This window comes from Eublepharis macularius, chromosome 4, assembly GCF_028583425.1.
Source record: "Eublepharis macularius isolate TG4126 chromosome 4, MPM_Emac_v1.0, whole genome shotgun sequence".
Taxonomy (NCBI): Eukaryota; Metazoa; Chordata; class Lepidosauria; order Squamata; family Eublepharidae; genus Eublepharis; species Eublepharis macularius.
The window spans coordinates 124,149,665-124,166,558 of NC_072793.1; positions in this window are offsets into that span (position 1 = coordinate 124,149,665).

The following is a 16,894-nucleotide window of genomic DNA, read 5'->3' on the forward strand; positions in this document are numbered from 1 at the left end:
CAATATTTTGAAAGCAGATAAAATTAATAAAATCATGAACATTCACGATCACAGGCCACACTCTACAACTCTAGGATAATGCAATTCAACTTTTATCCTCTTTTCCTTTTTAAATTCAATCTTAGCAGCAAGTTTGCATGGGTAATCAGATAAAAAGCCCATTTGCTACATTTCATTTCCTGGCATGACAGTGAATTGAAAGACAGTTCTCCTGCTCTTCCAGAAGGAGAGGTTTTTCGCTCCTTTTCAGGTCTTTGATAAAGGGTCATCTGTAGACCTTATCTTTTATCAATCATTTCCTTTTATGGTTTTGAAGGGAATGGAACTAGGTGACACAATGAGGAAGAAATGGGCTGCTCAAAGAGTCCAAGATGTGATGTTGGGAGAGATTGCCAAAAATGGGAAATTTTCAAGTCTGAAGGGTGGGAGTAGAATGTAACCATCTGGCAGAGTTGGACTGAAATAAACTCCATGAGGATATAATATGCGCTATTTTGGGTCTTCTTGAGGGACACAATTACAAGTAATGCGGAGGAAATACACAGAATGCATATTTGGAAGTGTTTTTGAAGAGGGTCATATTCTGAGGAGCTTAATTATATTATGTCGGCTATGCTAAGTAGCTTTCTTAGGAGCTTTCCTTAATTAAAGCCCACCAAGGAAAACATTATTGATGCTTCCAAATCCCTCAGGGGTGAGCTCTCCCGTACGTGTTTGTCATTTGATGACTGCACCATCAAGTAATAACTTGTCTGCATGAGATAGTTATTACAGATCAAAGAAGAGAAAGGAAATCATTACAACTGCCACATGGAAGCTTCTGAAAATTGTATCCTGTGGGTGATTTCTCCACACACATGTACAGAACAGACACATTGCCAAAAGATCTGAAAGTACTTGCTGAACTGGCTGTCATCAGGTTGTGTGGTTTCAAACTCCCATTGTGTGGACCTGCTGGCAGCTTGAACTGAAGACTTCTTATTCCCTTCCCTTCCCTCTGGCAATGCCAGCAACATGATTTCATTTATTGTAGTAGTAGTAGTAGTAGTAGTAGTAGTAGTAGTAGTAGTAGTAGTGTCATCCTAAACAGCGCTAAATCTTTCTAAACCTGCTGACTTCAATGGACTTAGAAGAGGTTTCTTCTAAGGTTTCTTCTTTCCTGTTGAAGTTTTGCTTATGCTTGTGAATTTCAATGGCTTCCCTGTGCAGTCTGACAAAGTAGTTGGAAGTGTTGTCCAGTATTTTGGTGTCCTGGAATAAGATGCTGTGCCCTGTTTGAGTTAGGCTATGTTCAGCCACTGCTGATTTTTCAGGTTGTCCAGGTCTGCAGTGTCTTTCATGTTCTTTTATTCTTGTCTGGATTCTACGCTTTGTGGTCCCGATGTAAACTTGTCCACAGCTGCAGGGTATACGGTATACTCCTGCAGAGGTGAGGGGGTCTCTACTGTCTTTTGCTGATCGTAGCATCTGTTGTATTTCAACAGGCATCTGTTGTATTTCAACAGGAAAGAAGAAACCTTAAGAATGAACAGAGCATGGTTTCCAGTTCTGAAAAACACCAGGCTAACAAAACACTCTATACTCGACAATAGCCCTGCAGAGAAGATTAGCACATCAATCACCAATCCATATGCAAAAGAACCTCCTCAGGATACAGTGAAGCCTCCCGCCATTAGCATTCCACACCCTGGGAAACTCTTACAGGATGACTCAGCTCAACCCCACCCCTCCTGAGTAGATACAAATGACCTGCCAACATCTTTTCCACACTGTGACACTGAGAGATCTCTGTCTTTTGGTGCTACACCTCTGAAGATGCCAGCCACAGCTGCTGGCGAAACATCAGGAACTACAATGCCAAGACCACGGCAATACAGCCCGGAAAACCCACAACAACCATCGTTCTCCGGCCGTGAAAGCCTTCGACAATACATCGACTTAGAAGAGAGTTTAGGATTGCATTGCATTGCAAGAGAAAGAATACTGGTAGCCAGATGGAGAGAAGAGGGCTCCTTCTGTTCTTCCCCTTAGTAGTGCCACCGGGAATGAAGTTCCTCATTCATGGTTTCATACCCTTGGTGGAAATTTCAAAAATTTGTCACCACTTTTTATAATATGGTTGATGGTGCACCAGAGCTGTGCCGTACTGTGGCTTTAAAATAAGAACTGTTTGTCAATGTAGACAGTGGGCCAAGCTACACATGACGAATGACACTTGAACGGCAAGTGTATTTCTCCCTGTTCACTTGCCCTCCACTCAATCCACTTGCCGTTCAAGTGTCATTCGTCATGTGTAGCTTGGCCCAGTGTTGAGGTTCCAGGAGGGGTTGGATGCAGAATGTGGGAATGAGCACAGAGAAATACCAGCGCAGCACATTGTTTGATTGTGGAAATGCACCAATCTCTTTCTTGATCTTCCTGCAGGGAACAGCCTACCCTGCTAGCAACAACAAAAGTGCTATGATATAATGGCCTTGACGAAGGGAGCTTTGACTCAAAAGCTCACACCCTAGAAATTTAGTTCCTAAGGTGCTACTGGATCCAAATCTTGCTCTTCTACTACAGGCCAACACAGCTACTCACCTGAAATGGTAAACTTAGTAGTGCAAGGGCATTGCTATGGATTAGTGGCATTAACCCCATGTTATAAGTAAAGCCTCATCTCTGCTATTTCCCATAAGGCTGAAGGAAGGAAGGGAAGCATAGTGAGCTATTTGCATGACAGAGAGCATGGAAATAGGTTCCTGAGTACAAAAAGGAATGTATGAACCAGTGCCATGTCTTGAGAAAGCAAAAAAAGAATTGCCATGTAACCAATTTTTAGTAACTGAATTGCTTGAATGATATAAAATGAGACTTGACAAAGTCCCATTCATGAAGAGAGAAGAAGTCTCATGTCTTTTCTAGCGTCATGTTCCATCTGGTTATTTGCAGAGTTTCAAGCTTGTAGGATATCCTCAGATTGCTCTCAGGGGAGTCCCTGAAGACAAAATGACACTGAGTACAGATGTGGAATTGGTGAAATGCCTACATTTTGAACTCATCTCAAGATTTTGGAAATAACCCTACATTCCTGATCAGTGTCACTAACTGATGACATGACACAACTAAATTGATTGAAGCTACGATAGTATACATCTACTTACCATATCTCAAAAAAGATATTACAGAGCTGGGAAAATGCAGAATAGGGCAACCAAGATGATTAAGAGATTGGAGCATCTGTCCTATGAAAAAGCGGTAAAGAGTCTGAGACTTGCCAATTTAGAAGAAAGATTAATGGGGGGTATGATAGTGGTTTATAAAATTATGCATGGGGTGAAGAAAGCGGATGTGTTACATGCTGTCAAGTTGATTCCACCTTACCCTATGAATGAATGACCACCAAAATGTCTTATCATTAACAGCCTTCCTTGGGTCTTGCAAGCTGAAGGCTATGGCATTCTTTATTGAGCCAATCAATCCCATGTTGGGTCTTCCTCTTTTCCTACTGCCTTCAACTTTTCCTAGCATTATTGTCTTTTCCAGTGAGACTTGTCTTTTCACGATGTGAAAAGTGAACAAAAGGAGCGTTTTCTTCCTCTCCCATAATACTAGAACTTGGGAGAATCTAATGAAATTGTTGACAAACAGGTTCAGGACAGACAATAATTCTTAACTCAATGGGTAATTAAGTTACTCAATGAGTAACTTCTTAACTCAATAAATATTTAAGTTGTGAGCTTCACTGCTAGTAGACATAGTGATGGCCACATGCATGGATGGCTTTAAAAAGTGGTTATGCAGATTCATGGAGAAGAGGCTCAGCATTCCATTTACATAGTATATTCTTATCCCACTCTTTTTCCAAGTCAGGATACCATACATGATTTTTATTTTATTTTCATTTATTTCTATTATTTATATGCCTTTCTCACTGAAACTCAAGGCAGATTATACAATGTAAGTTGGTGCAATCAAAAGTATGGGACATCCAATAAACAATGTAATAGTATTAGAATTGCAGAAATCTGAAACAAAGCTGAAACAAAGCATTAACTTGACAAGTAAAGGTAGAAATTGCATAATACAGGAACAGACAGTACATACTATACACAGTGGTATAGTCCGCAATCCCTTTCCCTTTATTAAAACATCTTAGCATAAGGGCATAAGGAGAGCCCTGCTGTATCAGGCCACTGGTACATCTAGTCCCGCATCCTGTCTCACACTGTGGCCAACCAGTTACTATGGAGGAGCAACAACAGGGCACAGAGGCCAAGGCCTTCCCTTGAGTTGACTCTTGGCACTGCTATTCAGAGGTTCACTGCCTCTGAATGTGGAGGTTCCCTTAAGTCACGATGGCTAGTAGCCACTGATGGACCTGTCTTCCATGATTATATCTAAACCTTTTAAAATTGTTTGTACCTGGGGCTATAACTACATCCTCTAGTAGTGAATTCCATATTTGAATCACTAATGTGTATAGATGTAGTTCCTTTTGTCTGTCCTGAATCTACTGTTCATCAGAGTCATTGGATGCCCTCAAGTTCTAGTATTATGGGAGAGGGAGAAAAAGTTCTTTCTGTCCACTCTCTCTACCCCATGCTTAATTTTATAAATCTTTATCATGTTCCATTTTAGTCATCATTTTTCTAAAGTGAAGTCTTCCTGTTATAACTCTATTACCTTTGCAAAAATGCTGTCCAGAATATTTCAGTTTTGCATCATTTAAGGAATGCCAAGAGAGCAGGAGCCTTCCTGACCTCTTCAGGTAGGCCATTCCATAAGGCAGGAGCCACAACACTTCTGCCCTCTTCTTTTTATCCTGTCTTACATAGGAGTTTGGGCTAGGAGAGAATGGATGGACCAAGGTTTGAACCTAAGCCTCCTTCATCCCAGTGCAACTACATAGCCCATGTAGCAAAAGCCAACCCACTGGGCCAATGTGTCATGTGATAAAGTGGTCTTCTGAACAGATCATTAGTCTTACGGAAGTCAATAGGAATAAATTGGCTTCAATTCGGGCGGCTGCAACTTAACTGGGTTGTGGGCAGTGCTGTTAGTCAGCAATGAGTATTATTACTCTTTGCTCTGTAGGGCTGTTTTTCAGTTTTCTTACATTTCCAATTACACCTCACAGTTGCCATCGATCTGTTTGCCGTTAGCATGAAACTTGGAGATGCTCTGATCTATTCAATGTAAAGCCTCTACCTTCATTAACCCTCTTTTTTGTTTTTAAGACAGACCATTTAAATTGATTGCTATTAAATAAAACCACAAGTGCTATCAATCCCCCAGCTTCAGGGAGTTAAACCAAGCAGCAATGGAACCAGGAAGGGATGTTTTTGTATCCCTTTTCGTTAACTCTTGCATTAGTTCTAGCACAGAAACTTGAGCTCCTTCCTGTATGCACAGGTCACTGAGATGGTTGAATACCTTCAGGGATGTCTCTTTTCACCTACCAGCATTGCTGGTAGCTCAGATGTTGTTTCCATGCTATCCCAAAGCCAGCCCTACAGAACCCCTCTTCTCTTTTTTGTATGCTCGCTAGTTCCTCATTGCCAGTCTATGCCTTTACTAAATTTAGATGGCCAGACACCATTTGGAAAGACAGCCTAGCATGCAAAGTCAGTCCTAATTGATATGTAGGTATGTTTTTGTTTCCTTTGTCTAATCTGGTTTGTCCCACATAGTGAGTAGCCTGTCACACACAGGGGGCAAGTTTGCGGATACTGTCTAGACTGCCTTTGCCTCATGAGATTCTCAATTTAAATGTTAATAGGTTTTGTTTCCTAGCACTACCCAGCTTTGTTGCTTGATGTCATTGGTGGCTAGCCCAGCTTTAATTGGCTTAGGCATGGAAGTCTGTTCTGGTTACCAAGGTGGGATGTTTGAAGTTGAAAAAGAGGCAGGTCCTCTTTGTCTCTGGATTCTTCCTGATGCCTGTGAAAAAGATGTGTGCTTTGACAGGATTCTCACCAAGACAGGGAGGGCCTAGAAGTCAGGTAGTGAGTGACAGTTCTTTGGATCGTGTGCAATTTCTTATCAAAGAGCTGAGGATTTGAATTTTAAGCCCTTCTAAACCCAAGATAAGCAGTGACAACATTTTGTTTTCCTAAATGGGAAAGCTTGCCTAAAGGGTATCAAATGAACAGCTCCATTTGAGGCAAGAGCCTGCCTAGATTTATTTTATTTTATTAATTTAAAACATTTTAATGCTGCCTTTCTACCCATCTTAGGACTCCCAAGTCGGCGAACAATCAAAAATATTAGAACCAACTTTTTATAAGATATCAATGGATGTCCTTGAGCCAGTCACACATCCTCAGCTTTACCTGTGCTATGGTGGAAAGCTACCTGCTGGCAACCCACATTGCCCACTGCCAATTCGAATGGCTGCAGGAGAAAAAGAAAGAGACATCAGTGTCACATGTGCCATGATGTCACCTCTAGGGAAAACCTGGAAGTGGTGTCGGATAGTTCTAGGAATTGCTAGGAACTCAGTGTTAAAGCCATAGCATTTCTGGTGATTCTTAGAGCTACCAAACATCACTTCTGAGTTTTCCTCAGAAATGATGTCATGGTACACATCACATGGCATGCTTTTCCATGACCCTGCCCCCATACTCTTGCCAGTTGCCAGGCATGACCTGAGGGAAGGAAGGGACAGAAGAAATACATCAACCATGCTACAAGCTTTTTAAAACAGAATTGATCAGGAGGGATTTTTAAAAAGGTAATAGGGCAATAGTGTATCAGGGAAGATTACTGTAGTGTATACCACTGTACATGGTTAAGTATTATGTATTAATTTTATTATTATTCTGCTCTTACTGCATTGCTTTATATTTCTGTAATTCCATTTTCTGAATTGTTTGACATATGTTTGATATCTTTTTGCACTGTTCCTAATTTATAATCCTAGTACATTGCTTATTCATGCTATTTATTTATCTGTTGCAGAGATTCAAGGTGGTTTATATGGTGTAAGTCAATACAATCAACAGCTGGGACGTCCAAAAAATGATAGCATTGTTTTACACCACGTAATCTACCTTCAGTCTCAGAGAGAAAGGTGAAAAATAAAAAAATAAATATGGAGAGGGTGTATAGTTGTCATACCCCCGCTGGATGCAAGGGATCCCCCACCTCCACTCAGCTTGCCAGCAGAGGAAGAAACAGTGGGGCGGGGGAGGCTTGCTGGTTGCCATGGGACTCTTCCAGTCAACATTGTGATGTCACCAGCAACATAGACTTTTAAAAAATAAAATAAATATATAAATATCTCAACAGTCCAGAGTTAGAATTTACCACCATTCTGAATTTAGATAGTAAACAATCTGGGGCACATACATGTCTTCTGCTTATGTTACTCCGTTAAGAGTCCCATTCACGAATGGCAATATATATAAAAAAGAAAAGTCCAGCAGGCCCATTTGCCTGTACCTATTTATATGATCTTTCTGATGTACAGTCATTCAAGATCTTTCTTATGTGTAAGGAGCTATAGTGGGGAGACTAGGGGGACAAAATGCCCCAGTCTGTGGAATTGAGCTTGTCATGTTGTTTGTTTTCATATAATGTTCGGTTGGGTCTGCATGGTGTAAAGCAGCACCCAAACAGAATGTGGAGATCTTTGTGTGAGAGCCAGTTTGGTGTAGTGGTTAAGAGCATGGAACTCTAATCTGGAGAACCAGGTTTGATTCCCCTCTCCTCCACTTGAAGCCAGCTGGGTGACCTTGGGCTAGTCACAGTTCTCTGGAGCTCTCTCAGTCCCACCCACCTGAAGGGCAGTATATAAATAGAACGTTATTATTATTATTATTATTATTATTATTATTATTATTATTATTATTATTATTATTATTATTATTATTATTATTATTATTATTATTATATCTGTGATGGCTCTCTCAGCAGCCCTGCCTGAGGTAGATCAGTATGGACTCTGATCTACAGATGGCAAGATTGAGATTCAACAATAGAACTTGATCGTTCATAGAGGAATGGTGGGTTGTTCTGAGTTGGGTTGTTCTGAGTTGACTGTTATTGTATTGCAAAAGGCATGAAGAAGATCGTTATATTCTAGGAGTCTTCACCCAGGGACTCACATCAACCTTAATTTATCTCTGCCTCTACCTATCCTGGAGCAAAATGTGAAGTGTACATTCTGCTCTGGGAAACCTATTTTAAGAAAGAGCTACCACTGCTAAATAGAAAAGAGTCCAGTAGCACCTTTAAGACTAACCAACTTTACCGTAGCATAAGCTTTCAAGAACCACAGTTCTCTTCGTCATGCATCTGACAAAGAGAACTGTGGTTCTCGAAAGATTATGCTACAGTAAAGTTGGTTGGTTTTAAAGGTACTACTGGACTCTATTTTGCTACTATAAACTAACACGGCTAACTCCTCTGGATCTACCACTGCTAGGCAATCACCATCTGTGGTGGAATTGTCATTGGTGAGAAGGACAGTGCTGTCAGATATTTTTAAATAAATGACACTTGCTGAAATGGAAGGAAAATAGAAAAGGTCTCAGTAAGACACAGTAATACCTGAATATTATTCATGGCCAAATGCCAGAGTGGTATCAGCTGCCTAGGGATGTGGTGGGTTCTCCCTCATTGGCAGTCTTCAAGGAGCGGCTGGACGAATGTTTGTCATGGATGCTTTAGGCTGTTCCTGCACTGGGCAGAGGGTTGGACTAGATGGTCTGTAAGGTCCCTTCCAACTCTATAATTCTATGATTCCAGATTTCTAATTTCAGGACTGAACGAGGCAGAATAACATAATACTATGGTGATGGAGGGAAGTCTAGTTGCTTGTGGACTCGAGGTCCCTGTTGCTACAAGTGTGAATTTCCATTTCTTTTTCAGAAAGTTTAAATCAGACCTTTAATGTCTTTTGATATTATATTAGCTTTGTGAACAGTTTGTCACCATATCTGCTTATTCACCAAAATAGTAAGGAAGCACCTTTACTGCGAGGCGATAGAAGGTAAGCTCAACTGCATTTGCACAGCAGAAGCCTTTAAAAATCACTGTGCTAGGAACGAGACATTTCCATATTTCATGGCTATATTTTTCTGATGCCTAAACTTGATGATACAGCAGAAAGAAAAAAAGAGTGAGGAAAAAGAGAGAGAGAGAGAGATCTGAATGAAGGGAGAGAGGAAATAATGAAAAACCCTTTGCTGTTCCTTTCTTTCTAGCAATTTACATCCCAAACCTACCACTCAACAAACTCAACAAAGCGAAATGGGGTATGCCTGTATATTGACAAAGATTAGAAATGTTACAAGGGACTCTCTTTTGGTAGCATTAAAGTAAGAAAAATGGGAGTTAATTTTCAAATGAACCTCTTGAACCCCCTAAACTATTATTTCATATTGCATTCTGCCCTGAAAAGGTTTAAGAATCTAACTTACTGTCAGTAGCCAAAAGCAGGTCAAAAGGGTTTTGAAACATTGATCATGGATCTTTGAGTTTCAGACCAAGGTTCCTGTTGGCTAACCACATATGAGCAAAATGCACTTCTGAGAAGTTAACCCTTTCCCTGGCTGCTGTTTGCTGCACTTTCTGTTAAGGTCTGGTAAAAAAAAATTGTGCAGTCTACTAGGACATTTTTGAGTTAGGTCAACACATGGCTCAGTTCCAGAATCTGCTTGAAATACCAACGTTGACACCCCCCCCCCATATATAAAAGTTGAAGCATTTGCAGGGGAAAATATATAGTATAATGATGGCCACTACTTTTATGATTGCCAACTTTTAAATTGATCCCTCCAGCTGTCCCTTTAATCTCCATTTGATCTGCAGCAATTTTCAATTATGTATCCCCATGCCATAAAAAGTTTCAGCTGCCCATTTCTGTATATTAAACTTTTGTTAAAGGGACAGAATATTTTTGCCCAGGCCAGTTGGCAACCTTAACTCATTTCAGTGGTTTTCAAATGGGAGTAAACAAATACAAGAAAGATAAATATATCCAGGGCTGTTAGCCATGGAAGCTAAATAGAACTTCCCAGCGACAGTATACCACTGAACATCAGTTGCTGGGGGGAGAACAACAGCAGGACTGTCATTTTCTTCTAGTGGGTGGATACAGAATTCTGTCTCCATTTTCTAAATTACTTATCATGCTTATTTAGGGAGGTATACAGTGTCAGATCTACCTGTTTACTATCCAGATTTTGTCCACAGGTATGTATTGTTAATAGCCCTGACTTGGATAGCCCAGGAGAGCCTGATCTCATCAGATCTCAGAAGCTAAGCAGGGTTGACCTTGGTTAGTAATTGGATGGGAGACCTCCAAGGAAGACCAGGGTTGCAGAAGCAGGCAATGGTACACCACCTCAGCTAGTCTCATGCCATTAAAACTGCACCAGGGGTCACCTTAAATCAGCTATGACATGAGGGCACTCCACCACCACCATGTATTGTTAACAATAATAGCAAAAATAACATTTGATTTGTATATCACACATCGGAACAACTTAATGCCACACTCAGAGTGGTTTACGAAGTGTGCTATTATTATCCTCATGACAATCACCCTGTGAGGTGGGTGGAGTGGAGAGAGCTGTAATTGGCCCAAGGTCATCCAGCAGGTTTCAAGTGGAGGAGTGGGGAATCAAACCCAGTTTTCTACATTAGAGTCCCGCCACTCTAACCACTACACCCAACTTTTCTAGGTGACGAGGTTCCAAGGGCCAGCATTTACCCAGGATGGTTCCTTTTGGAAGACAGAGCACTGGACACTTACGGTGTTTTTTCAGTATTTACTTTATTAACAAATATACTGATAGAGCACAGAGTCGGTTTGCCAGGTCCCCTGGGGGTGAACTAAGGGGATGTGGGTCATGAGGGAAGTTGTGCTGCGCAGGAATGTGGAAGTAATGACTGGGGGGGGGGGAGTTCCACACCTCAGAAGTAATGAGTCACATTAGGAGCCAATTAAGTAAAAATAAGATCCAAACACTAAATTGGGGGCTGAGTTTTACCCAATCAGCCCCCAGTGCGACCCGTCATCGCACTGAAAATAAAGTCATTCACAGTGCATCATGAGGGCTCTCTGGAACACATGGGTGATCACTTCACCGGCTACTGCCCCTCCCTGTCAGCCAGGTGAAAGGTGGGGGGGGGCAAATGTTGGGGGTGGGGATCCCCCTTCACCAGGAGACTGGCAAGCCTAGCACAGGGGGAGGGAGACAAATAAGCATTATAGTGCAGCAGATCCACCCCCTAGAACAGATCAGCAGAGAGAAATAATAATAATAATAATGGTGATGATGATGATTTATATACCACCCTTCAAGACAATGTAATGCTACACTCAGAGTGGTTTTAAAAGTATGTTATTATTATCTTTACAACAATCACCCTGTGAGGTGGGTGGGGCTGAGAGAGCTCTGAGAAGCTGTGACTGACCAAGGCCACCCAGCTGGTTTCAAGCAAAGGAATGGAGAATCAAACCCGGTTCTCCAGATTATAGTCCTGCTGCTTTTAACCTCTACACCAAATTGAGAGAACTTTTATCCCCAAGATGCTTCTGCTAATTTCATGCAGAATCAACTTCTCTCTTTGTCTTCTATCATCAGAACTGTGTGTACTCTCTCTCTCTCACACACACACACATATACACACACCTGCTCTCTCTGTGCATCAGAGGGGAGAGGGTCACCTCCTCCAATCCCTGAAAGCTACTTGAGCAGAACAGTTAAGGTCTACTGAGGGGATATCCATAATCATTAAGAAACATTACCAATCTTTTTGGCCTGTAGGTTCAACTGAGCCACAGTGATCACCTCCACAGAGCATTTTCATTGCTGAGCTGATCTTTGAATCAAGGAGCTTTCAAGCTTCCAGTTCTTAGCACATACTCTCAACCACTGTATCTCATCATGTGTGTGTGTGTTTTCGTGCTACTCAAAAGGAGCTAAAAATCCTTCATCCCTTTGGTATTTTGATCCCTTCCCTGTTACAAAAAGACAGTCTTCAAAATGAGGTCACACCTCTGAACTCCTATTAGAAACATCCAGGTCACTGCATTAGGTACTAGAATAAAAAACTAAACCTGCAATCAGGCTGTGCTGTGCACTTCAGAAGAGACATTCCCTTGACACGAAGGAGAGGATTCTCCGTCTCTTGAATAGTTGCCATATAAAGTTTAATCAGGTTAGCCAGGTTTTCTCTCTTGATTTCACAGCTTCCATTTCTGTGCACCAGATTATAAACTTTCAACATGTAATTGAAGCTGACTCAAGGAGCCAATTGTATTACAGCAAGCTTTAAAATGGGGAATGGCGAAGGCTAAAGTTTTCATTCAATGAATGCAATTTCTATGTGCAGAAATCAATTCAATTGACATCAGTTGAGCTTTAATGCTGAATTAAAGAGCTGCCAGGTTTCCCCCATGGGGCTTTTACAGTCCGGGTTTTATGAATTCATTAAAATGCACACACAAACTTTTAAGGAAGCAGTATTACACTGTAATAAGAGCTACAAATCGACAAAATTCCTCCGAGAGATGACTCTAATTTGAGTCGCCTAGTTGGCAAAATTGTTTTCCATTGCTCTGCATCTATTAGCACGGGGTGTCATATTTTCCCTTGTTCCTGTTTCGCTTCCTCGCTTGTTGGCTCAGCAGGGAGAGCGTTTAAGAGCTCCAGAGGAGCTGCAGTATCTTTCAGGAAGCCATCACCTTTGGTGGCACAAAATTAGGAGAAGAGATGCTCAAAGCTGTTTTAGGCTTTTTTCACACATTTTTAAAGAGGTGAGGATGGGTATACCTGGAGAGTTTGTACCAAAAGACAAAGCCATGTGTTACTTCAAGGGAAGGTCTGAGATCCTTCAATTGCAGAGAAGGAGACTTCAGCAACAGCAGTTTTCTGGTGGTAAGAATTTCCTTTGTTAAAAGTACAGGAGTGCGGTCCTCACCCTTGTCTATGTTCTCCCTCAAAGGGTGGCAAATATCCTGTCATAATGCTGCTTAACCATAGTGCTTACTGTCATGGTCTAGCTAAAAAGGTGGGCTTATGTACCTAATGGTCACACAGCTCTCAGTAGAATACAAAAAGATGATCATGAGCACATTCACAGGTGTTTTGGTCAACTGTCTTTTAATGGTTCCACTCTTGGCCATCCTCACCCACCATGGTTTTCTAACAAGCAAAAGAACAGAGCTTTAGGGGAAGATTCCTCTCTCTTATTATAGCCTCTCTTCCCCTTGCAACCCATGTCTTTGAACTGAAAGCAGTGTGTTGCTTGCAAGCTAAGTGGAGACAAGGTGCTAGCCTCTGCTTGTCTCAGCCCTCACCCACCCCAGCTGTTTCTTAAGCTGGCAGACTAGTAGACAGCCCAGATGGCTCTGCTGTGTGCAGAGCCTGGAGCTTTTCCTGCTGTGTCCAAGTTCCCAGTGTCCCAGCAGCCATGGCAGGAGATTGCAGAGGCAGAGAACAAGCCCTGGAAGTCTTCTCCTTTGGCCTTGCTCAATATTACACTTAGCTGTCCAGGGATTTTTAAAAATGAGAAAAGCAATGGATACTCCTTTTTGTGTAAAATAATCTGCCCATCTATAAGAATAGTAGCAGTCTTAAGCAAGATTTCTATTCTCTGTAAAAGGGACCACATTGGAGATCTGCTGCAGTTAGAGTGACCAGGTAGAAAAGAAGAGAGTGATCCTATACATTGTACAGGAGAAGTAATTTGGCAGAATCTTTTCCCTTTGACATTAATCATCCTATGTGGAATGACTGGATGTGGAAAGCTGCAGAATCACATGCTGTGAAATGGAAGGCATCCACTGCCTTTGGCATCCTCAGACAGAGAAAAGAACAGAAGTTTCCAGCTGGGAGAATGGGCTTGTCATGATGACCCCTGCTGGATTGTCCATGGGCTCACTCAGAATCTTCATACCAGGAGCCAGAAGAGCCAGGAATGCTGCCTGAGGAAGAGCACGGGAGTCAGGGAGATCCTCGCATTCGAGCAACCCATCAGATCCTGACCTGTCAGCTCTAGGGACCATTCTTGCAGAGCCGGCTGTTGAGGCTCCACCTCCAGAACCGCCAACTGCCTTCCCAGGTCCTGGGACAGCTACACATCAGCCATGCTGGATTGGGGCTCAGCCCCTTAATCCTCCAGGATTCTCTCCCACCCAGCAAGAACAGTAGAGCCAGTAGTCTCATGCCGATGCAGCAGAGGCAAGACGCAGTGCCAGGCGAGTAGCCTGTGTTCCAGACAGTGAGCCAGACCATTGTTTTAGCTGATTTAATCCCATGCAGGTTTTGGCTCTATTAGGACCTAGCTGGGTGGATTCCAGAGGCTCCCTTCAGAACAGGAGGGGCTGCTTTCCCCCCCCCCCCCCCAGCCTATTTAAACTGAGGGAGAGGAAGGGAGCTTTGCCAGATCAATCAGTTTGCAATGCCAATTACCTTATGATCCAGACCTTGCATTCCCCTGCACTCCAGATCTTGCCAAGCTGTAGTTGGCAGGGTACGTTCCTGCTCTTGAGGAGGCAGGCAGGCTTGAGGCCAGAACAGCGCGTGTCCCTTTGAATGTACATCTGGACAGTGGTTTGCGCTGTGGCTGTTTAAGACCTTCTTTGTGTATCATGTGGACAAGGATTCCACCAGTGTCCTCCACTGGCAGAGCTGATAAATGAACCAGAGGATGCTAAGGGCAGGGCTGCATGACTCACATATGGCTCACTTGCACAGTATTTCCTATGGGAGTTGCTATATTAGTATTGCTGTTGGAATTGCACCAACTCAAGAATTCTCATGCTGGATTCTGTGAGCCACTGTTCTAACACTATGGCTCAGAATCAGACCATTTATCAGTTGAACGGAATCCTCCAGAGAAGCCTGCAGCTTTCTCTATCATCACTCTTTTGAGAAAAGTTTTCAAATATGCTGGAAGTCCAATAAACTGAATGATTCAACACTTGCTGTGTCCCCAAGATGACAGCAAATCAAAGCACAGACTGGTTATCTAATGACTTTTTAGAACACTGTTTTTGTAGTAATATTATTATTATGGAATTAGAACCACTGGCTGTTATGGCTGGAACAAGACTCCACCTATAGATTTTCTTTCTGGTTTACCGCCACTTCTTCACAGTGTTATTCCAGCCATAAACAGCCAGCATTGTTGCCTTTTTTTCCTGGCCTGAAAATAAAATGAGTAGGAGTTCATTTCTATACAAAAGTATGTTTCTTTGTAAAATCAGAGTATATTCCTCCACAAAAGTTTTCAAAGAGATGTTTGACAAGGCTTAATTGCTGTTCTCAATGGCCAGAGGAAATTTCCTGCGATCCTCCACATCCTGACTGTGAAACAGGGATTATAGCACAAGTTGAGTCAACTACAGAATAAAAATGGCATGCTTCAGCCGCTACGGTCCTGTGAGGCCCTCACTAGCACCCCTACCTGTCTGCAATCGTGCCAGCTCCCCAGGCAGGCATCCTCCAGCCTCAGATGGGCAGGGAAGGGGTTTGCACCACCTTGTTCCCCGAGACTGACAGCAGGCTCCTGCTGCCTCTCCCTGCAATTCCTCCTCAGCCTTCACAGGAACCTGACTTCAAAGGATCCCCTTGGCCCACCTCCCTGGTTCTTCTCCCTATTCTCACCCAGCCTCCCTGAGTGACCCTTCTCCATGCCTATCCGATGGGAGGGCTAGGTAGACTCTCCAGTTTCCTGGCCCCACCCACTACATCCCAACCCAGGGCAGGGCATTTGCTCTATTTCTCTGCCTGGCTCACCCCTGCTGCTTCTCCAGTGGCTCCCTCAGCAGCCTGGAGCCTGTGTCTGCCTGGCTCATGCTGCTGGCAATCTCCTGTTGTTAGCAGAATGGGTCTCCTTGTGAGTTGGGGAAATTAGCAAACAAGGAGAAAGCTATGTGAGAGACAGTAACAAGCAAGACCCTCTATCAATTTTTACCAAGTCCCCTCCCTGAGGAAACTGATGAGATGAGTATTTTCCAAAACAAAGAGTATCCTACTATATAAAGGGCTAAGTGTATTCAAGACAACTCACTTCCTACCCTGGTAAGCCTCCAGAGGGCACTGCTGTGGAGGAAAGCCCAGATGAGTCAGCCAGACCTCCAGAGAGTGCGCCATGGAGGGATGCCCAGGCCAGGATCAGGTGTGGAGCAGGTGGCAATGTCTGCCCCACCTTCACCCAGCTGGGATCAAATGCAGAGCAGGTGGCAATACCCGGCCCCCACCTTCACCCAGCTGGGATCAGAAGCAGAGAGGGGGCAATGCCCCCCCACATTCACCCAGCTGGGATCAGGAGCAGAGCAGGTGGCAGTGCCCATCCCTTGTCTTCACCCAGCCGGGATCAGGAGCAGAGCAGGTGGAAATGCCTGCCCCCACCTTCACCCAGCTGGGATCAGTAGGGAACAGGTAGCAATACCTGGCCCCACCTCACCCAGCTGGGATCAGGAGAGGAGCAAGTGGCAATGCCCATCCACTGCCTTCACCCAACTGAGATCAGGCATGGAGCAGGTGGCAATGCCTGCCCACCCTTTACCCAGCTGGGATCAGGTGCAGAGCAGGGGACAGTACCCACCCTCCACCTTCACCCAGATGGGATCAGTAGGTGGCAATGCCCACCTCCTGCCATCACCCAGCTGGGATCAGGAGCAGAGGAGATGGCAATGCCCACCTGCCCTTCACCCAGCTAGGATCAGGAGTGCAGCAAGTGGCAATGCCTGCCCCCCCTTCACCCAGCTGGAATCAGGAGCAGAGCACGTGGCAATGCCTGCCCACCGCCCTTACCCAGTTGGGATCAAGTGCAGAGCAAGTGGCAATGCATGCCCACCCTTTACCCAGCTGGAATCAGGCATGGAGCAAGGGGCAATACCCACCCCCTGCCTTCACCCAGCTGGGATCAGGAGCGGAGTAGGTGG